The sequence below is a fragment of the Aquarana catesbeiana genome, linkage group LG10, assembly GCF_042186555.1.
Source record: "Aquarana catesbeiana isolate 2022-GZ linkage group LG10, ASM4218655v1, whole genome shotgun sequence".
Taxonomy (NCBI): domain Eukaryota; kingdom Metazoa; phylum Chordata; class Amphibia; order Anura; family Ranidae; genus Aquarana; species Aquarana catesbeiana.
In genome coordinates, this window is record NC_133333.1 from 2,956,507 (window position 1) to 2,970,594 (window position 14,088).

The following is a 14,088-nucleotide window of genomic DNA, read 5'->3' on the forward strand; positions in this document are numbered from 1 at the left end:
CTTTTTCTTTAAAAAAAGAGGGGGGGGGGGTTCAGTGTTGGAAAAGCGCCCCCCCCCCCCACTTCCTTCCCCCTTGTAGAGCGCCCTTTTACTGAAGTTGAGAGATTACCCCGCCTCCCCCCATCCTCTCCAAATAAGGGGTGGGAGGGGTGATGGGTGGAGGCGGGGGGGGGGGGGATCTCTTTTTATATTAAAGGGACACCCATATACTTGCCCCCTCCCAGGGCGATGAGTTCAGGGGTGCCCCTCACCCCTTCCCACAAGGAATCAAAAGAAAAACAAATGGCCAATGGTGAAATAAAAAATCTGAAATAAAACAAATTTATTAAAAGGGAACTAAAGGAATGTTTTTAATTATTTTTCTATTCATCTTGAATGGAATAAGAGGGTGGGGGGGGGGTTAGAATCCCTGCCAGGTGTCCCACTGGGGAGATGTCCCTTCACTTCCTATCCTGTAGCCACAACAGGAAGTGTGGGGGGGGGGGTCCCTGGTTGTCACCAGTGTCCCCCATTGTAAAATTTCCCCTCTATTCCTGTTCTAGTGACAGCCCACAATTTGGGGTTTTCTCGGGGTGGCTCTTCCTAATATGGTGGGGGGGGGGGAGAGACAGCAGGAAAAAAAAAACTGACAGGGTCTCTCCCCCCTCCTTCCTTTTTTTTTTTTTTTTTTTTTTTTTTTTTTTGCCTTTTTAGTTGGACTTTTTGTTAAATTTTTGTTTACAAACTTTTTATTGTACAATTTTTAATGTAAAAGTTACATAGATGATATAGAAGTAACAATAATACATTCAATTACAAAATTACTTCCGAGAGTGAATAAAATAATGATATAATGTTTTTATACCAATATCAAGTAAAATAGAAGATAAACAATAAAATAATCATTTTGGATGTCTGTAAATAATCCGAGGTTTCCATTTATCACACGAGGGATTGGAGTTGTAATGTGTGAAAAATACTTTCCATCAGCAGAATTCGTTATTTTTAAAGGAGATTGTACAATCAGATTGGAAGATGTATGGTGGAGCGAATGATCCGATTGGCAGGAAATGACGTTACAATGTTTCCATTGGATCATGTGGTCACTGTGCCGAGCTTCACCGGAAAACGATGAATTCTTAACCCTTCGTAGTCCATGTTTACTGAATGTGCTGGGAGGACTGGCTCCTCTGCCGGGGAGGGAAGGGTTAAATCCTCCCGCCTCTGCTGATTGGGTGGGGTGGTGCTCAGTCCCAGCAATGGGTGGGTGTGTGGGAGGGGCTTGTACCTGCTTGCTCTGTCCTGAGCCCCCCCCCCCCCTCCCCCTGCTTCCAGTCTGCTCTCCAGCACTGACCAGCACTGAGTGCCCCACCCTGCACTGACACAAGGTAAGGGCTCACCCTCTATAGCACTGCCCTAGGCTGTGGTGGTGTACACTGGGACTGGTCTTTGGAGCTGACGGTCTACTCGTCAGTCGCCTGTTTCCTTCCTGTCGTCCTGTGTGCCCCGGGGGCGCTACTGATCAGAAGGTAATGGGAAACTTCCTGCCCACCCCCCACCCACCTGTCACTTCCCCTTCTCTGGGAACACGCTGGGGCAGTAGGGAACCTTCCCCGGGAACGTGCTGGGGCAGTAGGGAACCTTCCCTGGGAACATGCTGGGGCAGTAGGGAACCTTCCCCGGGAACGTGCTGGGGCAGTACGGAACCTTCCCCGGGAACATGCTGGGGCAATAGGGAACCTTCCCCGGGAACGTGCTGGGGCAGTACGGAACCTTCCCCGGGAACGTGCTGGGGCAATAGGGAACCTTCCCCGGGAACGTGCTGGGGCAGTAGGGAACCTTCCCCGGGAACGTGCTGGGGCAGTAGGGAACCTTCCCCGGGAACGTGCTGGGGCAGTAGGGAACCTTCCCCGGGAACGTGCTGGGGCAGTAGGGAACCTTCCCCGGGAACGTGCTGGGGCAGTAGGGAACCTTCCCCGGGAACGTGCTGGGGCAGTAGGGAACCTTCCCCAGGAACGTGCTGGGGCAGTAGGGAACCTTCCCCGGGAACGTGCTGGGGCAGTAGGGAACCTTCCCCGGGAACGTGCTGGGGCAGTAGGGATTATGCTGGGGCAGTAGGGAACCTTCCCCGGGATTATGCTGGGGCAGTAGGGAACCTTCCCCGGGATTATGCTGGGGCAGTAGGGAATACGCTGGGGCAGTAGGGAACCTTCCCCGGGAACGTGCTGGGGCAGTAGGGAACCTTCCCCGGGAACGTGCTGGGGCAGTAGGGAACCTTCCCCGGGAACGTGCTGGGGCAGTAGGGAACTTTCCCCGGGAACGTGCTGGGGCAGTAGGGATTATGCTGGGGCAGTAGGGAACCTTCCCTGGGAACGTGCTGGGGCAGTAGGGAACCTTCCCCGGGAATACTCTGGGGCAATAGGGATTATGCTGGGGCAGTAGGGAACCTTCCCCGGGATTATGCTGGGGCAGTAGGGAACCTTCCCCGGGATTATGCTGGGGCAGTAGGGAATACGCTGGGGCAGTAGGGAACCTTCCCCGGGAACGTGCTGGGGCAGTAGGGAACCTTCCCCGGGAACGTGCTGGGGCAGTAGGGAACCTTCCCCGGGAACGTGCTGGGGCAGTAGGGAACCTTCCCCGGGAACGTGCTGGGGCAGTAGGGAACCTTCCCCGGGAACGTGCTGGGGCAGTAGGGAACCTTCCCCGGGAACGTGCTGGGGCAGTAGGGAACCTTCCCCGGGAACGTGCTGGGGCAGTAGGGAACCTTCCCCGGGAACGTGCTGGGGCATTAGGGAACTTTCCCCGGGAACGTGCTGGGGCAGTAGGGAACTTTCCCCGGGAACGTGCTGGGGCAGTAGGGAACTTTCCCCGGGAACGTGCTGGGGCAGTAGGGATTATGCTGGGGCAGTAGGGATTATGCTGGGGCAGTAGGGAATACGCTGGGGCAGTAGGGAACCTTCCCTGGGAACGTGCTGGGGCAGTAGGGAACCTTCCCCGGGAATACTCTGGGGCAGTAGGGATTATGCTGGGGCAGTAGGGAACCTTCCCCGGGAACATGCTGGGGTTTGTAGTTCCTCCAGTCTGCGGTGATGGCAGAGCGCCGTCACGGTTGATGTTTGCTGGGAATGCGCTCTCCCTCACTGCCAGTCCCCTGTCACCCCCGGCACCAATTAGTCAGCCAGGCGCAGCGGATGGCATGGCGGGGGAGGGGGAGGCGGGCGTGTGCCAAGTCTTTAGGAAGTTGCCGTGTAGCGGGATGGGTGGTCAGTGGAGGGTTAATGTTCTCTGTACACCCACGTCCTGTTATGGCCCCAGGTCTGTGTACACAGTGCCAGATATCAGATGGGGGGGGGGAGCCTAACGGGAGAAACCGCGCCTGACCAGATCCATAACAACTGTCATATCTGCTAAGAGATCTGAGAATGTGTGTAACAAAGTGACAACTGATATAACTGTGTAAGAGAGGAGAGGCCGGGGAGATCAGACTATATACACAAGGACGGAGGCCGGGGAGATCAGACTATATACGAGGACGGAGGCCGGGGAGATCAGACTATATACACAAGGACGGAGGCCGGGGAGATCAGACTATATACGAGGACAGAGGCCGGGGAGATCAGACTATATACACAAGGACGGAGGCCGGGGAGATCAGACTATATACACAAGGACGGAGGCCGGGGAGATCAGACTATATACGAGGACGGAGGCCGGGGAGGTCAGACTATATACGAGGACAGAGGCCGGGGAGATCAGACTATATACACAAGGACGGAGGCCGGGGAGATCAGACTATATACGAGGACAGAGGCCGGGGAGATCAGACTATATACACAAGGACGGAGGTCGGGGAGGACAGACTAAATACGAGGACAGAGGCCGGGAAGATCAGACCATATACAAGAACAGAGGCCGGGGAGATCAGACTATATGTGAGGCCGGAGGCCGGGGAGATCAGACTATATACGAGGCCGGAGGCCGGGGAGATCAGACTATACACAAGGCCGGAGGCCGGGGAGATCAGACTATATACACAAGGACGGAGGCCGGGGAGATCAGACTATATACGAGGACGGAGGCCGGGGAGATCAGACTATATACACAAGGACGGAGGTCGGGGAGGACAGACTAAATACGAGGACAGAGGCCGGGAAGATCAGACCATATACAAGAACAGAGGCCGGGGAGATCAGACTATATACAAGGCCGGAGGCCGGGGAGATCAGACTATATACGAGGACGGAGGCCGGGGAGATCAGACTATATACGAGGACGGAGGCCGGGGAGATCAGACTATATACGAGGACGGAGGCCGGGGAGATCAGACTATATACGAGGCCGGAGGCCGGGGAGATCAGACTATATACGAGGCCGGAGGCCGGGGAGATCAGACTATATACGAGGCCGGAGGCCGGGGAGATCAGACTATATACGAGGCCGGAGGCCGGGAGATCAGACTATATACGAGGACGGAGGCCGGGGAGATCAGACTATATACGAGGACGGAGGCCGGGGAGATCAGACTATATACAAGGCCGGGGAGATCAGACTATATACAAGGCCGGAGGCCGGGGAGATCAGACTATATACGAGGACGGAGGCCGGGGAGATCAGACTATATACGAGGACGGAGGCTGGGGAGATCAGACTATATACGAGGCCGGAGGCCGGGGAGATCAGACTATATACGAGGCCGGAGGCCGGGAGATCAGACTATATACGAGGACGGAGGCTGGGGAGATCAGACTATATACGAGGACGGAGGCTGGGGAGATCAGACTATATACGAGGACGGAGGCTGGGGAGATCAGACTATATATACAAGAACAGAGGCCGGGGAGATCAGACTATATACGAGGACAGAGGCCATCCACGGAGAATATATACACTGAAAACTGCAGTTGGGGAGATCACAATAGATACTGAATGAGAAAACGGCAGTATAGAAGGGGAGGAACGCTGGCGGGGCAGAAGTGTAATCTACAGGATAAGATTCATGACAATAAATGGCAGTTGGAGATCTGCTCTATACAGGATATGGTGGGTGGGAGAACGATGTTAGATTGGAAGCAGCGGTGAGGAGAAGTATAATATACAGCAGTAGAGGTGATGGTGGGGAGGAGATGTATAATATAGAGGAGTAGAGATGATGGCGGTGGGGGAGAGAACTGCACGATAATATACAGGATGAGATACATGACAAGAAATGGCAGTTGGAATACCGCTTTATACAGTATATGGTGGTCAGTAGAACGATGTTTGAGGAGCAATGGCCGGGAGAAGTATAATATAGAGGAGTAGAGATGATGGCGGGGAGGAGAGGTATAATATAGAGGAGTAGAGATGATGGTGGGGAGGAGAGGTATAATATAGAGGAGATGGTGGGGAGGAGATCTATAATATAGAGGAGTAGAGATGATGGCGGGGAGGAGAGGTATAATATAGAGGAGTAGAGATGATGGTGGGGAGGAGAGGTATAATATAGAGGAGTAGAGATGATGATGGTGGGGAGGAGATCTATAATATAGAGGAGTAGAGATGATGGCGGGTAGGAGAGGTATAATATAGAGGAGTAGAGATGATGGCGGGGAGGAGAGGTATAATATAGAGGAGTAGAGATGATGGTGGGGAGGAGAGGTATAATATAGAGGAGTAGAGATGATGGTGGGGAGGAGATCTATAATATAGAGGAGTAGAGATGATGGCGGGTAGGAGAGGTATAATATAGAGGAGTAGAGATGATGGCGGGGAGGAGAGGTATAATATAGAGGAGTAGAGATGATGGTGGGGAGGAGAGGTATAATATAGAGGAGTAGAGATGATGGTGGGGAGGAGATCTATAATATAGAGGAGTAGAGATGATGGCGGGGAGGAGAGGTATAATATAGAGGAGTAGAGATGATGGCGGGGAGGAGATCTATAATATAGAGGAGTAGAGATGATGGCGGGGAGGAGAGGTATAATATAGAGGAGTAGAGGAGATGGTGGGGAGGAGATGTATAATATAGAGGAGATGGCGGGGAGGAGAGGTATAATATAGAGGATTAAAGACGATGGTGGGGGGGAGATCTATAATATAGAGGAGTAGAGATGATGGCGGGGAGGAGATGTATAATATAGAGGAGATGGCGGGGAGGAGAGGTATAATATAGAGGAGTAGAGATGATGGTGGGGAGGAGATCTATAATATAGAGGAGTAGAGATGATGGCGGGGAGGAGAGGTATAATATAGAGGAGTAGAGGAGATGGTGGGGAGGAGATGTATAATATAGAGGAGATGGCGGGGAGGAGAGGTATAATATAGAGGATTAAAGACGATGGTGGGGGGGAGATCTATAATATAGAGGAGTAGAGATGATGGCGGGGAGGAGATGTATAATATAGAGGAGATGGCGGGGAGGAGAGGTATAATATAGAGGATTAAAGACGATGGTGGGGGGGAGATCTATAATATAGAGGAGTAGAGATGATGGCGGGGAGGAGAGGTATAATATAGAGGAGTAGAGATGATGGCGGGGAGGAGAGGTATAATATAGAGGAGTAGAGGTGATGGCGGGAGGAGAAGTATAATATAGAGGAGTAGAGATGATGGCGGGGAGGAGAGGTATAATATAGAGGAGTAGAGATGATGGCGGGGAAGAGAAGTATAATATAGAGGAGTAGAGATGATGGCGGAGAGGAGAGGTATAATATAGAGGAGTAGAGATGATGGCGGAGAGGAGAGGTATAATATAGAGGAGTAGAGATGATGGCGGGGAGGAGATCTGTAATATAGAGGGGTAGTGATGATGGTGGGGAGGAGAAGTATAATATAGAGGAGATGGTGGGGAGGAGAGGTATAATATAGAGGAGTAGAGATGATGGCGGGGAGGAGAGGTATAATATAGAGGAGTAGAGATGATGGCGGGGAGGAGAAGTATAATATAGAGGAGTAGAGATGATGGTGGGGAGGAGAAGTATAATATAGAGTAGAGATGATGGCGGGGAGGAGATCTATAATATAGAGGAGTAGAGATGATGGTGGGGAGGAGAGGTATAATATAGAGGAGTAGAGATGATGGTGGGGAGGAGAGGTATAATATAGAGGATTAAAGATGATGGTGGGGGGGAGATCTATAATATAGAGGAGTAGAGATGATGGCGGGGAGGAGAGGTATAATATAGAGGAGTAGAGATGATGGTGGGGAGGAGATCTATAATATAGAGGAGTAGAGATGATGGCAGGGAGGAGAGGTATAATATAGAGGAGATGGCGGGGAGGAGAGGTATAATATAGAGATGATGGCGGGGAGGAGAGGTATAATATAGAGGAGTAGAGATGATGGCGGGGAGGAGAGGTATAATATAGAGGAGTAGAGATGATGGCGAGGAGGAGATCTATAATATAGAGGAGTAGAGATGATGGCGGGGAGGAGAGGTATAATATAGAGGAGTAGAGATGATGGTGGGGAGGAGATCTATAATATAGAGGAGTAGAGATGATGATGGTGGGGAGGAGATCTATAATATAGAGGAGTAGAGATGATGGCGGGTAGGAGAGGTATAATATAGAGGAGTAGAGATGATGGCGGGGAGGAGAGGTATAATATAGAGGAGTAGAGATGATGGCGAGGAGGAGATCTATAATATAGAGGAGTAGAGATGATGGCGGGGAGGAGAGGTATAATATAGAGGAGTAGAGATGATGGTGGGGAGGAGATCTATAATATAGAGGAGTAGAGATGATGGCGGGGAGGAGAGGTATAATATAGAGGAGTAGAGATGATGGCGGGGAGGAGAGGTATAATATAGAGGAGATGGCGGGGAGGAGAGGTATAATATAGAGATGATGGCGGGGAGGAGAGGTATAATATAGAGGAGTAGAGATGATGGCGAGGAGGAGATCTATAATATAGAGGAGTAGAGATGATGGCGGGGAGGAGAGGTATAATATAGAGGAGATGGCGGGGAGGAGAGGTATAATATAGAGATGATGGCGGGGAGGAGAGGTATAATATAGAGGAGTAGAGATGATGGCGGGGAGGAGAGGTATAATATAGAGGAGTAGAGATGATGGCGAGGAGGAGATCTATAATATAGAGGAGTAGAGATGATGGCGGGGAGGAGAGGTATAATATAGAGGAGTAGAGATGATGGTGGGGAGGAGATCTATAATATAGAGGAGTAGAGATGATGGCGGGGAGGAGAGGTATAATATAGAGGAGTAGAGATGATGGCGGGGAGGAGAGGTATAATATAGAGGAGATGGCGGGGAGGAGAGGTATAATATAGAGATGATGGCGGGGAGGAGAGGTATAATATAGAGGAGTAGAGATGATGGCGAGGAGGAGATCTATAATATAGAGGAGTAGAGATGATGGCGGGGAGGAGAGGTATAATATAGAGGATTAAAGATGATGGTGGGGGGGAGATCTATAATATAGAGGAGTAGAGATGATGGCGGGGAGGAGAGGTATAATATAGAGGAGTAGAGATGATGGTGGGGAGGAGATCTATAATATAGAGGAGTAGAGATGATGGCAGGGAGGAGAAGTATAATATAGAGGAGTAGAGATGATGGTGGGGAGGAGAAGTATAATATAGAGGAGTAGAGATGATGGCGGGGAGGAGAGGTATAATATAGAGGAGTAGAGATGATGGCGGGGAGGAGAGGTATAATATAGAGGAGATGGCGGGGAGGAGAGGTATAATATAGAGATGATGGCGGGGAGGAGAGGTATAATATAGAGGAGTAGAGATGATGGCGAGGAGGAGATCTATAATATAGAGGAGTAGAGATGATGGCGGGGAGGAGAGGTATAATATAGAGGATTAAAGATGATGGTGGGGGGGAGATCTATAATATAGAGGAGTAGAGATGATGGCGGGGAGGAGAGGTATAATATAGAGGAGTAGAGATGATGGTGGGGAGGAGATCTATAATATAGAGGAGTAGAGATGATGGCAGGGAGGAGAGGTATAATATAGAGGAGTAGAGGTGATGGCGGGGAGGAGAAGTATAATATAGAGGAGTAGAGATGATGGCGGGGAGGAGAGGTATAATATAGAGGAGTAGAGATGATGGCGGGGAAGAGAAGTATAATATAGAGGAGTAGAGATGATGGCGGAGAGGAGAGGTATAATATAGAGGAGTAGAGATGATGGCGGAGAGGAGAGGTATAATATAGAGGAGTAGAGATGATGGCGGGGAGGAGATCTGTAATATAGAGGGGTAGTGATGATGGTGGGGAGGAGAAGTATAATATAGAGGAGATGGTGGGGAGGAGAGGTATAATATAGAGGAGTAGAGATGATGGCGGGGAGGAGAGGTATAATATAGAGGAGTAGAGATGATGGCGGGGAGGAGAAGTATAATATAGAGGAGTAGAGATGATGGTGGGGAGGAGAAGTATAATATAGAGTAGAGATGATGGCGGGGAGGAGATCTATAATATAGAGGAGTAGAGATGATGGTGGGGAGGAGAGGTATAATATAGAGGAGTAGAGATGATGGTGGGGAGGAGAGGTATAATATAGAGGATTAAAGATGATGGTGGGGGGGAGATCTATAATATAGAGGAGTAGAGATGATGGCGGGGAGGAGAGGTATAATATAGAGGAGTAGAGATGATGGTGGGGAGGAGATCTATAATATAGAGGAGTAGAGATGATGGCAGGGAGGAGAGGTATAATATAGAGGAGATGGCGGGGAGGAGAGGTATAATATAGAGATGATGGCGGGGAGGAGAGGTATAATATAGAGGAGTAGAGATGATGGCGGGGAGGAGAGGTATAATATAGAGGAGTAGAGATGATGGCGAGGAGGAGATCTATAATATAGAGGAGTAGAGATGATGGCGGGGAGGAGAGGTATAATATAGAGGAGTAGAGATGATGGTGGGGAGGAGATCTATAATATAGAGGAGTAGAGATGATGATGGTGGGGAGGAGATCTATAATATAGAGGAGTAGAGATGATGGCGGGTAGGAGAGGTATAATATAGAGGAGTAGAGATGATGGCGGGGAGGAGAGGTATAATATAGAGGAGTAGAGATGATGGCGAGGAGGAGATCTATAATATAGAGGAGTAGAGATGATGGCGGGGAGGAGAGGTATAATATAGAGGAGTAGAGATGATGGTGGGGAGGAGATCTATAATATAGAGGAGTAGAGATGATGGCGGGGAGGAGAGGTATAATATAGAGGAGTAGAGATGATGGCGGGGAGGAGAGGTATAATATAGAGGAGATGGCGGGGAGGAGAGGTATAATATAGAGATGATGGCGGGGAGGAGAGGTATAATATAGAGGAGTAGAGATGATGGCGAGGAGGAGATCTATAATATAGAGGAGTAGAGATGATGGCGGGGAGGAGAGGTATAATATAGAGGAGATGGCGGGGAGGAGAGGTATAATATAGAGATGATGGCGGGGAGGAGAGGTATAATATAGAGGAGTAGAGATGATGGCGGGGAGGAGAGGTATAATATAGAGGAGTAGAGATGATGGCGAGGAGGAGATCTATAATATAGAGGAGTAGAGATGATGGCGGGGAGGAGAGGTATAATATAGAGGAGTAGAGATGATGGTGGGGAGGAGATCTATAATATAGAGGAGTAGAGATGATGGCGGGGAGGAGAGGTATAATATAGAGGAGTAGAGATGATGGCGGGGAGGAGAGGTATAATATAGAGGAGATGGCGGGGAGGAGAGGTATAATATAGAGATGATGGCGGGGAGGAGAGGTATAATATAGAGGAGTAGAGATGATGGCGAGGAGGAGATCTATAATATAGAGGAGTAGAGATGATGGCGGGGAGGAGAGGTATAATATAGAGGATTAAAGATGATGGTGGGGGGGAGATCTATAATATAGAGGAGTAGAGATGATGGCGGGGAGGAGAGGTATAATATAGAGGAGTAGAGATGATGGTGGGGAGGAGATCTATAATATAGAGGAGTAGAGATGATGGCAGGGAGGAGAGGTATAATATAGAGGAGATGGCGGGGAGGAGAGGTATAATATAGAGATGATGGCGGGGAGGAGAGGTATAATATAGAGGAGTAGAGATGATGGCGGGGAGGAGAGGTATAATATAGAGGAGTAGAGATGATGGCGAGGAGGAGATCTATAATATAGAGGAGTAGAGATGATGGCGGGGAGGAGAGGTATAATATAGAGGAGTAGAGATGATGGTGGGGAGGAGATCTATAATATAGAGGAGTAGAGATGATGATGGTGGGGAGGAGATCTATAATATAGAGGAGTAGAGATGATGGCGGGTAGGAGAGGTATAATATAGAGGAGTAGAGATGATGGCGGGGAGGAGAGGTATAATATAGAGGAGTAGAGATGATGGCGAGGAGGAGATCTATAATATAGAGGAGTAGAGATGATGGCGGGGAGGAGAGGTATAATATAGAGGAGTAGAGATGATGGCGGGGAGGAGAGGTATAATATAGAGGAGATGGCGGGGAGGAGAGGTATAATATAGAGATGATGGCGGGGAGGAGAGGTATAATATAGAGGAGTAGAGATGATGGCGAGGAGGAGATCTATAATATAGAGGAGTAGAGATGATGGCGGGGAGGAGAGGTATAATATAGAGGATTAAAGATGATGGTGGGGGGGAGATCTATAATATAGAGGAGTAGAGATGATGGCGGGGAGGAGAGGTATAATATAGAGGAGTAGAGATGATGGTGGGGAGGAGATCTATAATATAGAGGAGTAGAGATGATGGCAGGGAGGAGAGGTATAATATAGAGGAGATGGCGGGGAGGAGAGGTATAATATAGAGATGATGGCGGGGAGGAGAGGTATAATATAGAGGAGTAGAGATGATGGCGGGGAGGAGAGGTATAATATAGAGGAGTAGAGATGATGGCGAGGAGGAGATCTATAATATAGAGGAGTAGAGATGATGGCGGGGAGGAGAGGTATAATATAGAGGAGTAGAGATGATGGTGGGGAGGAGATCTATAATATAGAGGAGTAGAGATGATGATGGTGGGGAGGAGATCTATAATATAGAGGAGTAGAGATGATGGCGGGTAGGAGAGGTATAATATAGAGGAGTAGAGATGATGGCGGGGAGGAGAGGTATAATATAGAGGAGTAGAGATGATGGCGAGGAGGAGATCTATAATATAGAGGAGTAGAGATGATGGCGGGGAGGAGAGGTATAATATAGAGGAGTAGAGATGATGGTGGGGAGGAGATCTATAATATAGAGGAGTAGAGATGATGGCGGGGAGGAGAGGTATAATATAGAGGAGTAGAGATGATGGCGGGGAGGAGAGGTATAATATAGAGGAGATGGCGGGGAGGAGAGGTATAATATAGAGATGATGGCGGGAGGAGAGGTATAATATAGAGGAGTAGAGATGATGGCGAGGAGGAGATCTATAATATAGAGGAGTAGAGATGATGGCGGGGAGGAGAGGTATAATATAGAGGAGATGGCGGGGAGGAGAGGTATAATATTAGAGATGATGGCGGGGAGGAGAGGTATAATATAGAGGAGTAGAGATGATGGCGGGGAGGAGAGGTATAATATAGAGGAGTAGAGATGATGGCGAGGAGGAGATCTATAATATAGAGGAGTAGAGATGATGGCGGGGAGGAGAGGTATAATATAGAGGAGTAGAGATGATGGTGGGGAGGAGATCTATAATATAGAGGAGTAGAGATGATGGCGGGGAGGAGATCTATAATATAGAGGAGTAGAGATGATGGCGGGGAGGAGAGGTATAATATAGAGGAGATGGCGGGGAGGAGAGGTATAATATAGAGATGATGGCGGGGAGGAGAGGTATAATATAGAGGAGTAGAGATGATGGCGAGGAGGAGATCTATAATATAGAGGAGTAGAGATGATGGCGGGGAGGAGAGGTATAATATAGAGGATTAAAGATGATGGTGGGGGGGAGATCTATAATATAGAGGAGTAGAGATGATGGCGGGGAGGAGAGGTATAATATAGAGGAGTAGAGATGATGGCGGGGAGGAGAGGTATAATATAGAGGAGTAGAGATGATGGCGGGAGGAGGAGAGGTATAATATAGAGGAGTAGAGATGATGGCGGGGAGGAGAGGTATAATATAGAGGAGTAGAGATGATGGCGGGGAGGAGATCTATAATATAGAGGAGTAGAGATGATGGCGGGGAGGAGATCTATAATATAGAGGAGTAGAGATGATGGCGGGGAGGAGAGGTATAATATAGAGGAGTAGAGATGATGGCGGGGAGGAGATGTATAATATAGAGGAGTAGAGATGATGGCGGGGAGGAGAGGTATAATATAGAGGAGTAGAGATGATGGCGGGAGGAGGAGAGGTATAATATAGAGGAGATGGTGGGGAGGAGAGGTATAATATAGAGGAGTAGAGATGATGGCGGGGAGGAGATCTATAATATAGAGTAGAGATGATGGCGGGGAGGAGAGGTATAATATAGAGGAGTAGAGATGATGGCGGGAGGAGGAGAGGTATAATATAGAGGAGTAGAGATGATGGTGGGGAGGAGATCTATAATATAGAGGAGTAGAGATGACACATTAATAGAAATGGCAGTTGGAGGACGGCTCTATACAGGAAATGGAGGACAGTAGAGCTGTGACGAATGGGAGACGCGTATTTCCAGGAAGAAGTATCTGGACTCTGTAGGATCTACTGGAGGACTCTGGTGACCACCTGTAGGCTGTCCTCGGCTGTAGTGGTTTTGAGGTTATGGGGGGGCACTCCCTGGACTATATATACCCAGCGTCCATAGTCTATCCTGTTTTTGAGACCCCTAAGCCATGGCTTTTGTGTGCCATGGGGGGGGGCCAGGGCCTCTGTGTGTGTGTGTGGGGGGGGGGCCTGTGTGTGCGTGTGTGTGTGTGTGTGTGTGTGTGTGTGTGTGTGTGTGTGGGGGGGGGGGTGCGGGGCCTCTGTGTGTGTGTGGGCCCTCTGTTGCGGGGGGGGTGCAGGGCCTCTGTGTGTGTGTGGGGGGGGGGGCCCTCTGTTGCGGGGGGGGGGGGTGCAGGGCCTCTGGGGGGGGGAGCACAGAATTGATCTAAACCCGTTCTATGACTGTAAGCTCTAACGATTTCATTGATGACCTGATATTGTATCTGGAGGGGCCCC